Source organism: Carcharhinus amblyrhynchos, chromosome 2, assembly GCF_965287045.1.
Source record: "Carcharhinus amblyrhynchos chromosome 2, sCarAmb.v2.hapA, whole genome shotgun sequence".
Taxonomy (NCBI): Eukaryota; Metazoa; Chordata; class Chondrichthyes; order Carcharhiniformes; family Carcharhinidae; genus Carcharhinus; species Carcharhinus amblyrhynchos.
In genome coordinates this window covers 67,726,084-67,736,358 of record NC_137325.1, presented here as the reverse complement: position 1 = coordinate 67,736,358, position 10,275 = coordinate 67,726,084, and positions in this window count along the sequence as shown.

The following is a 10,275-nucleotide window of genomic DNA, read 5'->3' as shown; positions in this document are numbered from 1 at the left end:
CAAGAATGGTAAAAAAAAAACGCAAGGCCCTGAATCTGAGTACGTGCAGTATTTGTAACAAAAGGGATGAACTGTTAGCACAGATAGAGCTAAATATGTCTGACCTGATAGAAATTACAGTGACATGATTGAAAGGTAACAAAGGCTGGGATCCGAATGTTGAAAGGTATTTGACATATAATGACAAGAAGCTAGGAGAAGGTGTCAGAGTAGATCTGTTAATTCAGAATGGCATTAATTCAGTACTGAGAGACAACCTTTGTTTGAAAGATCAGGATACAGAATTGGTTTGAGTAGAGATAAGAAATAGTAAAGACAAGAGTGCTTATCATAGTTTATAGCTCCCCTAACAGTAGTAAAGCAGGGGCAGAAATTTGGAAATAATTAAGCAAGACAGAGCAGACAAGGAGTAATAAATAAGTCATGTATGAAAGATACCAGAATAATCATGGGTGACTTTAATCTATATTTAGACTGAGAGAATCAGGATAGCTTGGTTAAATGAGTTCATAAGACTGTTATTGGGACAATTTCTTGGAGCAGTCTAGTCAAAGACCAACCAGAGAACAGACCACCCTAGACCTAGTAACTTGTGATATGACTGAATTAGCAAATACCCCTAGGTGATAGCGGTCAAAACATGACAGAATTTCTTGTTCAGTTTGAAAGCGAGTGTGGATCCATAACTAGTGTGTTAAACCTAAATGAAGGTAACTGTGAGGGCACAAAGGCAGAGCTGGATAAGGTGAACTGAGAAACTAGGTGAAAAGGTAGGATAGTAGAGTTGGAGCAGCAGGCCTTTAAGGAGATATTGAGTTGTAGAAGAATCGTAGAAAATTTATAGAACATAGAACATTATAGCGCAGTACAGGCCCTTTGGCCCTCAATGTTGCGCCGACCTGTGAAACCAATCTAAAGCCCTTGGCACAAAAAGAGGTCACTTGACCCACTGGACACAGTTTTAAGGCCTTGCTCATCTGGAAACTGTAAAACCCCGCTCAAGGTCAAAGAACCTTTCCATGATCCATCCCTCACCCACTCTGATGCCAGTGGGGGTGGGGCGGTAAATTTCCAGCCATTGTGCCTTGGCCAATTCAAGTCACTCAAACAATCCCACTTTCCAGTATTTGGTCCATGATGCTCCAGGTTATAGCACCTGAGGTGCATATCTTTTAAATGAGTTGTGAGTTTCTGTCTCTACTACTGTTTCAGGCAATAGTTTTAGACTCCTACTCCCCTTTAAGTGAAATCCTCATCTCCCCTCTAACAAATCTCAACAGATTTATCGAAGTGAGGAAGAAAGGCTAATAAGGAAGCTGAGGATAGTATTAAATTAAAAGATACATTGTACAAATCTGAACGGATTAGTGGTAGGTCAGAGGGTTGTACAGGCTTTAAGAACTAGCAAGGGAGTACAAAGAGATAATAAAGAGACAGAAAACACAGTATGAGGGAAATCTCGCTGGTAATACAACAGATAGTACAAGTTTCTGCAATTATTTGAATAGGAAAAGTGGTAACTAAATCTAATGTTGGTTCTGCAGACAATGAGCCTGGGGAATTGAATGGAAGACAAAGAAATGGAAGAGCTGTCAAACAGGTATTTTGTGTCTGTCTTGACAGTAGAAGGCTTCCCAAACACAATTGAAAATTGAAAGGTGAGTGGTACAGATGAACTTAAAACTATCAACATCGCCAGGGAAAGATGTTAGGGAAACTATTAGACCGAAAGGCTGACTAGTCCCCAGCACTGGTTCGCCTGCATGCTAAGGTCTTAAAAGAAGTGGTGGCACAGATGCATTGTTTACAAGTCTAAAATTGCTTAGGTTTTAGAAGCGTCCCAGCAGATGTGAGAATAGCTAATATAATATCTTCATTCAAGAAAGGAGGGAGGCAGAAAACAGAAAATGACAGGGCTGTTAGCCTAACATGTCACAGGAAAAATGCTAGAACCTATTACTAAGGAGATGATAGCAGGATAGTTAATTCACAATGTGTTCGGGCAGGACAAACATGACATTGTGAAAGGGAAATCGCATTTAACTGACCTATTTTTTGACAAAGTACCATTTAAGATATACAAAGGGGAACTGGTGGATTTCTAAAATGTATTTGATAATGTGCCACGTCAAAGGTTACTACACAAGGACACATGGTGTAGAGGGCAACATGAGCATGGATAAAAGGATTGATTAATTAACAGGAAGCAGAGAGAAGAAATAGTTGTTATTCAGATTATAACCAGTGGAGTGCCATAGAGACCAATGCTGGGTCCTCAACTATTTACAATTTATGTCAACAAATTTGGTGAAGGGACTGCATCTATAGTATCTCTATTTTATGATGACAAAAAGATAGATAGGAAAGCAAGTTGTCAAGACTTGGTAGCTAGTCTTCAAATGGAGTATAAAAGTGAGAGTTTTACTACAGCTGTGCAGACCTTGGTGAGACCACATCTGGTGTACTGTTTTGGTCTCCTTATTTAAAAAATATATATTTGCTTTGAAGCAGTTCAGAGAAGGTTCATGCAATTTTTTTCCAAGGATGAAGGGCATATCTTACGAAGAAAGGTGAATGGGTTAGGCTTATACATATTGGAGTTTAGAAGAAAGAGACGTAGTCTTTTTGAAACATCTAAGATTTCGAAGGACTGTATAGGGCAAATACTAGATTTTTTTGTCTTGTGGGGAAAATTGGAACTCAAGGATATAGTTTAAAAATAAGTGACCTGTTTCCCTTTCAAGACAGATGAAGGTTTTTTTTCTCTCTGAGGGTCATTCGAGCGTGGAATTCCATTCTCCTGAAGGTAGTGGAGTTCACCACATACTGAATCTTGAAACTGTTAACTTGATCTGAACTAATTCCATGTTGTAATGCAAAAAACATTTTTCTTGGTGCATTGATAATTTAGCTCTTTTGATGTATACACTACTTCAAAAATTCATGATGTTGCTAACTACAATATATTCTATCTGGTTCAATACTGCATGTGTTAAAAACACATCCTAGATTTGTCCTGGATGTATACGGTAGGCTAAGAATTAAAATGACACTTTTTGACTGTTGTCCTGCATTCTTACTGTTTTGATGTGCAGAGGCCCATTTGTGTTGCTTTCTACATTGTATGGTACCCAAATTGCATCATTGAATCAAATTAACCATCAGATACAAAGCCTTTCTGATGGAAACATGCATACTGATTTATTTGATAAAAATAAAATATTACAGATGCTAGAAATATCATTCCAAATTTATATTTGATTTGAAATATTGACACTGCTTCTGTCCTCAGATGCTGCCAGACCAGAGCTGCTAAGTATTTCCAGCCCTTTGTTTCACCCTGATTTAGCTCTTCTGTAGTCTACAAACTACTCTTCAGTGACTTCTAAATTGGCTCTTGGGCAAAAATTTGGCAGATGGAACTTAGTGTGAGGTCATCCATTTTTGTCAGAGGAATAAAAAGTCAATTTACCTAATGTTTTTTTAAATTCATTCATGGGATATTGCTGGCTGACCAGCACTTATTGCCCATTCCTAGTTGCCCTTTGAGGGCAGTTGAGAGTCAACCACATTGCTATGGCTCTGGAGTCACACGTAGGCCAGACCAGGTAAGGACAGTAGATTTCCTTCCCTAAAAGACATTATTGAATCGGATGGGTTTTTCTCACAATCAACAATGTTTTCATGGTCATCATTCCAGTAGATTCTTAATTCCAGATATTTTGAAATTAAATACAAATTCTACCATCTGCTGTGGTGGGATTCAAAGAACAAAGAACAACCCAGCACGGGAAACAGGCCCTTCGGCCCAACGAGCCCGCACTGCCGCATCCTCCTACACCTACCCTGCCCTGCGTGTATGCGAGTGGAACCCCTAACTTAGCCAGATTCAGGGGAGAATAGTGTCAATTTGGTATACCAATCAGCCTAAGAGCACATCTTTGGGGTGTGGGAACCCAGGTCCCCAGAACATTAATCCAGAAACTCAGCTAATGATAATACCATTAGGTCATCGTCTCCCCAACAAATGGAGAGAAGCTTCAAATGTTTCCATGCAGAGGGATGTGTCTCCTCGCGCCTGAATCTTAGTTAGTATGCAAGTCAGAAGGTAATAAGTAAAGCAAATGGAATTTTGACATTCATTGCTAATGGAATAGCGTTAAAGTGTGTTGCAACTCTACAGGGTCTTGGTGATACTGCACCTGGCATACTGCACAGTTTTGGTCCCCTTACTTGAGGAAGAATGTAAATACATTAGGAGCAGTTCAAAGAAAGTGCAACTAGACTGATTTCAGAGATTAAGAACTTGTTTTAAGAGATTGAGCAGTTTAGGCCTATACTCACTGAAGTGTAGAAGAGGAGATCTAATTGAAGTATATAAGATGCTAAAAAGGATTGATAGGGTAGACAGAGCAGTTGTTTTTCCTTGTTGGACGTTCTAGAACAAGAGGCTATTGTTTGAGGCTAAGTGGTGGCAGATTTAAAGCTGAAATGAGGAGGTATTATGTCACAGAGGATCATGAATCTGTGGAATTTTCTACCCAAGACTGGATGCCAGAACACTAAGCAAATTTGGAGATATAGGTTGTCAATTAGTAGCACGATGAAGGGTTTTGGTGAGCAGGCAGGAAAGTAGAGATAAGGCTGAGATTAGATCAGCTATGATTATACTGAACGGCAGAGCAGGCTCAAGGGGCTGAATGTCTACTCCTGCTCCTAGTTCTTATGGAAAGGTTTGCATGTCACCAGTTTTAGTAAATGCATCTTTAATTCATAACACCCCAATTTAGAAGGGCATCTGTCTTCTTGTTAATAGATATAAGAGTACAAGACATTCTACCAAGTGATAGGGGCAGGAAACCAATTGTGTAGGCTGTGGCAGTTGGATCCACTGAATCAAGTAGAAACTCCACTATGCCCAAATCCCCAAGAATCAAAAGAACCATGTCCAGAAGAGCTTGACAGAAATAATTGTTCATAAATATCAAATGACCTGTCAATTGGTGGAAACATTCCCAATAGTCATTAGGAAACTAGGCTTGTACTCGTTAGAGTTTAGAAGAATGAGGGGAGATCTCATTGAGACGTATAAGATGATGAATGGGATGGATAGGATAGAGGTGGAAAGACTCTTCCCGCTCAAAAAAGACAGTAGGACTAGGGGGCACAGCCTCAAGATAAAGGGGAGGCGGTTTAGAACGGAGTTGAGGAGGAACTTCTTCACTCAAAGGGTGGTGAATCTCTGGAATTCTCTGCCCGTTGAAGTGGTGGAGGCTGCCTCGCTAAATATTTTTAAGAAGCGGGTTGATGGGTTCTTGATAAGAGAGGGGATTAAGGGTTATGGGGAGAGGGCGGGAAAGTGGAACTGAGCCACAACAGATCAGCCATGATCTTATTGAATGGCGGGGCAGGCTCGAAGGGCTAGATGGCCTACTCCTGCTCCTATTTCTTATGTTCTTATGAAAGGGTGTCCAGTTACATCTATGGCCAAATGTATCATGGAGCCAAAGTGAAAGACATAAGAAGCTTAAATTCCACGGGCTGAATTTACAGGGCAACTGTGGACAGGAAAATAAACAGGTCGGCCTGTAAATTAGGAAGCTATTGCATTGGCAGTATACCCATGGCCAGTCCATATGCTTCATCACAATTTGATAGGCGGCTGCAGAGATGACAGACTGCAAAGTCCTGTATATATTCAATAATTACTTTTTGCTCTAACGAAGTCTGAATTGTCTTGACGACGCCTGGAGTGCCACTATGTAACAAGTAGATATGTGGGAAATAGTTCAGACATAGTCAAAAAGTCCTGCCTGCCACCACGGAAAGGAATCCGAGATTGAGGAAAAAGAACAAATTGGAGACATTGATATGGAAGGTGGCATCAACGGGTGCTATTCAGATTGGCGGATGGTGACTAGTGGAGTGCCCCAGGGGTCGGTGCTGGGGCCTCAGCTTTTTACCATTTATATAGATGATCTGGAGGAGGGAACCGAGTGTATGGTGTCGAAATTTGCTGATGACACCAAGATTGGGGGAACGGCAAATTGTGCGGAGGGTGTGGAGAGTCTGCAGAAGGATCTAGATAGGCTGGGCGAATGGGCCAGGAAATGGCAAATGGAATTTAATGTTGGCAAGTGTGAGGTGGTCCACTTTGGTAGGAATAATGGTAGGAAGGACTATTACTTACGTGGCGAAAAACTGCAGCAGGCGACGGTGCAGAGGGACCTCGGGGTCCTTGTGCATGAGTCGCAAAAACCCAGCTTGCAGGTGCAGCAGGTGGTCAGGAAGGCAAATGGGATGCTGGCCTTCATAGCGAGGGGGATTGAATATAAAAGTAAGGAGGTCTTGCTGCGGCTGTATAGGGCATTGGTGAGGCCGCAGCTGGAGTACTGTGTGCAGTTTTGGGCGCCGCACCTGCGCAAAGATATTTTGGCCTTGGAGGGAGTGCAGAGGAGGTTTACTAGGCTGATACCGGAGTTGAGCTATGAGGAGAGGCTGAATAAACTAGGCTTGTACTCGTTGGAGTTTAGAAGAATGAGGGGAGATCTCATTGAGACGTATAAGATGATGAATGGGATGGATAGGATAGAGGTGGAGAGACTCTTCCCGCTCAAAAAAGACAGTAGGACTAGGGGGCACAGCCTCAAGATAAAGGGGGGGCGGTTTAGAACGGAGTTGAGGAGGAACTTCTTCATTCAAAGGGTGGTGAATCTCTGGAATTCTCTGCCCGTTGAAGTGGTGGAGGCTGCCTCGCTAAATATTTTTAAGACGCGGGTTGATGGGTTTTTGATAAGAGAGGGGATTAAGGGTTATGGGGAGAGGGCGGGAAGGTGGAACTGAGCCACGACAGATCAGCCATGATCTTATTGAATGGCGGGGCAGGCTCGAAGGGCTAGATGGCCTACTCCTGCTCCTATTTCTTATGTTCTTATCACCAGAAAGGATACAAAGACATGGAAACAGAGTTTCACCACCCCCTTTGCTATTTCCTTAAGCACTCTATGGATTTGTCTTTTGAGTCTTGTTAATCTATTAAGAACTACCACTCATTACATCAAAACTCATTGTTCTCAACTGACATTCTTTTTGGAATAAAATTCATCACTTCACTACATATATTGCATATGTTAAGCAACATACTGAAAGAGTGTGCAGTTTAAGAGTGAAAATAAAGAAAATCTCAGCAAGGCATACATTTTTCCAGGTCATAATGATTACTGCAATATCTGACAAATAGAGAGAATTACACAACTGATCAACAAAATAAAAGCTTTATTTAAGGTACAAAATACAATTTTCTTTTGTGGCTACTTGTCTCTTATAACAGGAGAAATAAAAGTTTAACTAAACCTTTTGCCTCCAGTACAGCAGTAATTGCATTAGAATTTTTGCAAATGAGTTGGCATGAATTTGCATGTCTACATTATCTCCACATTCACACTGAAAAACACCTATTATTGATTTTTTTCCCCTTCCTCCCAAACTTTGGTTATTCTTCAAACTTTTTGAGCATTATAAGAATTGGCTGAGTTAATAGAAATGGAGATGAGAAGAGTTTTATCCTCTGAAAGCTGTAAATCTTTGGAAGGCTATCTCCAGAGAACAGGAGGCAGGATCAGCAAATAATTTTAAGGCACAAGTAGGTAGATTCTTGACTAACAAAGGAGTGTAACATGCTAAGAGGAGGCATCCGTGGCTGACGAGGGAAGTCAAGGACAGCATAAAAGCAAAAGAACATACAAAGTGGCAAGGATTAGTGGGAAGCCAGAGGATTGGGAAGCCATTAGAAGTGAGCAGACTAAAAAAGCAATAAGGGAAGATGAAATGTGTGTGTAAACTAGCTAGTAATATAAAAGATGATGCAGTTTTTTTCAATATATAAAAGGTGAGAGAGGCAAAAATAGACAATGGACCACTGGAAAATAAGGCTGGAAAAGTAATAATAGGAAGCAATGAAATAGCAGAGGAACTGAATAGGTACTTTGCACCAGTCTTCAAGGTCAAAGACACTAGTAGGATGCCAGAGCTCCAGGAAAATCGGAGGGGGGGGGGGGGGGCACAGGTGAGTGCAGTGGCCATCAATAAGGAGAAAGTTCTGGGGAGACAAAGATCTGAAAGTGGATAAATCACCTGGACCGGATGGACTACACCCCAGGGTTCTAAAAGAGATAGCTGAGGAAATTTTGGAGGCATTGGGATGATCTTTCAGGAATCACTGAAGGCAGGGAGAGTACCAGAAGACTGGAAAGTAGCTAATGTAACACCACTCTTTAAGAAAGGAAGGAAGCAGAAGATGGGAAATTACAGGCCAGTTAGCCTGACTTCAGTCATTGGCAAGATTTTAGACTCCATTATAAAGATGAGATTGTGGAGTATTTGGAAGTACATGACAAAATAGGACTCAGTTAGCACGGCTTCATCCAGGGAGGTCATATCTGATAAATTTGAGTTCTTTGAGGAGGTAACAAGGAAGTTAGGTAAAAGGAGAAGCAATGGACGTGAAATATTTAGATTTCCAGAGGGCTTTTAACAAGGTGTCACATAGGAAATTGTTAAATAAGTGCCCATGATGTTAAGGGTAAGATTTTGGCATGGACAGAGGATTGGCTGACTGGCAGAAGGCAGAGACTGGTGATAAAGGGATCTTTTTCAGGATGGCAGCTGGTGACTAGTGGTGTGCCTCAGGGATCGGTGCTGGGATCACAACTTTTCACAATATACATTAACAATTTGGAAGAAACTGAAGGCACGCTGTTGCTAAGTTTGCAGATGATACAAAGATATGTAGAGGGACAGGTAGTATGGAAGAAGCAGAAGGGTTGCAGAAGGACTTTAACAGGTTAGGAGAGTGGGTAAAGAAGCGGCAGATAGACTACAATGTGGAGAAGTGTGAGATTATGCACTTTGGAAGGAGGAATGGAGGCATAGACTACTTCCTAAATGGGGAACCGCTTAGGAAATCAGCATCACAAAGGGAGTCTTTGTTCAAGATTAACGTGCAGGTTCAGTCAGCAGTTAGGAAGGCAAATGCACTGTTATCATTCATGTCAAGAGGACTAGAATACAAGGGCAGGGATGAACTTCTGAGGCTGTATCAGGCCCTGTCAGACCTCATTTGGAGTAATGTGAGCAGTTTTGAGTCCGTATCAGAGAAAGGATGTAATGGTCTTGGAAGGGGTCCAGAGGAGGTTCACAAGAATGATTCCTGAAATGAAGTGCTTGTCATATGAGGAATGGTTGATGACTCTGGGTCTGTGCATGTTCTCCCCATGTCTGCATGGATTTTCTCTGGGTGCTCCAGTTTCCTCCCACATTTTGAAAGATGTGCTGGTTACGTGCATTGACCTGAACAGACGCCGGACTGTGGCAAATAACGGAATTTCACAGTAATTTCATTGCAGTGTGAATGTAAGCCTTACTTGTGATTAATAAATAAACTTCAACTTTACTCATTGGAGTTTAGAAGGATGAGGAAGGGGCGGGGCGGGGGGGGGGGGGGATCTTACTGAAATTTACTGGATACTGAGAGACCTGGATAGAGTGGGCAAGGGATGTTTCCACTAGTAGGAAAAACTAGAACCAGATGGCCCAACCTCAGGCTGAAGGGACGATCTTTTAAAACAGAGATGAGGAGGAATTTTTGCAGCCAGGGAGTGGTGAATCTGTGGAACTCTTTGCCACAGAAGGCTGTGGAGGCCAAGTCATTGAGTGTCTTTAAGACAGAGACAGATAGGTTCTTGATTAATAAGGAGATCAGGGGTTATGGGGAAAAGGCAGGAGAATGGGGATGAGAAAGAAATCAGCCATGATTGAATGGCAGAGCAGACTTGATGGGCCGAGTGGCCTAATTCTGCTCCTATGTCTTATAGTCTAAGGGAGTCGAAGGTTATCGGAGGCAGGTGAATGTGGATTTGAGGCCTCAATAAGACCTTATTAAATGGCACAGCAGCCTCGAGGGGCCAAATGACCTACTCCTGATCCGAATTCGTGTCTTATGTTTGTCAGTGGTGGTGATAGGAGACAATTTGCAACAATTAAGAAATACCACAACACATTGAACACCACGAGTGGAATTCTCCCAAAACATTCTAAGTGCCCCCATCCCACCCCAGGCAGGCCCAATCCATACCCGTACACCTCCCCCCCCCCACCGCCCTCCCTCAATGGTCAGCCCCTATTGCTGACCTCTCTCTGCCTACGATCTCAAATGCAGAGTGACAGGGGAACCTGCCCCCACCCCCCATTAGGCCCTGCCCCTTCTGACCCCAACCC